This window comes from Propithecus coquereli, unplaced genomic scaffold, assembly GCF_000956105.1.
Source record: "Propithecus coquereli isolate 6110/MARCELLA unplaced genomic scaffold, Pcoq_1.0 Scaffold240, whole genome shotgun sequence".
In the NCBI taxonomy this organism is placed as follows: Eukaryota; Metazoa; Chordata; class Mammalia; order Primates; family Indriidae; genus Propithecus; species Propithecus coquereli.
The window spans coordinates 2,973,227-2,973,891 of NW_012147953.1; positions in this window are offsets into that span (position 1 = coordinate 2,973,227).

The window sequence follows — 665 nt, forward strand, 5'->3', positions numbered from 1 at the left end:
TTTTTTTTGATTTACTTCTTTTTTTATCTAGATCTATTTTATGATCTTTTTATTATAACTTGAAGCATTTAGCTGGAAGTGATTTAATCTTAAAAATACCAGGAATTAAACAAAAAAAATCTTAATTTGTTATCTCAATGAGATTTTAGGGAATGGTGCATATTTGTTTCTGGAACAGGCATAGAGAAAAAGAAACACTCTGATGCCAGATTTTAATAATGTTGAAAAATAATGACCACATTTTAAAGTATGATGGAGACACCAGCACAACAGTTGCATAAAGTAGAAAGCTAACACAATAAAGTTAAAAATAGGCTTGGGAAATTCTTCCAGAAGTAACAAAAACACTAAGTATAGACAGAAAAGTTAAGACCTAAGGAACAGATACAACAATTTCAATTTATACATAATAAGAATTCTAGATGCAGAAATCAAATAGAGCCAAGAGAACAATAAAAAAAGGTAAAAAAATTATTCACAATCAATTTACATTGCAGTCTTTAGGTGAGTGGATTTACCATAAACCAGACAAAATGAATGAAAATGATCTACTTATGATTATTTCCAAAACAATTATTGCATGCCTACAATATGGCAGAAATTGTTAAGCAGTAGTAGAACGGTTTCATTATATACCCACCATGTAGTTCTTTTTTTTTTTTTTT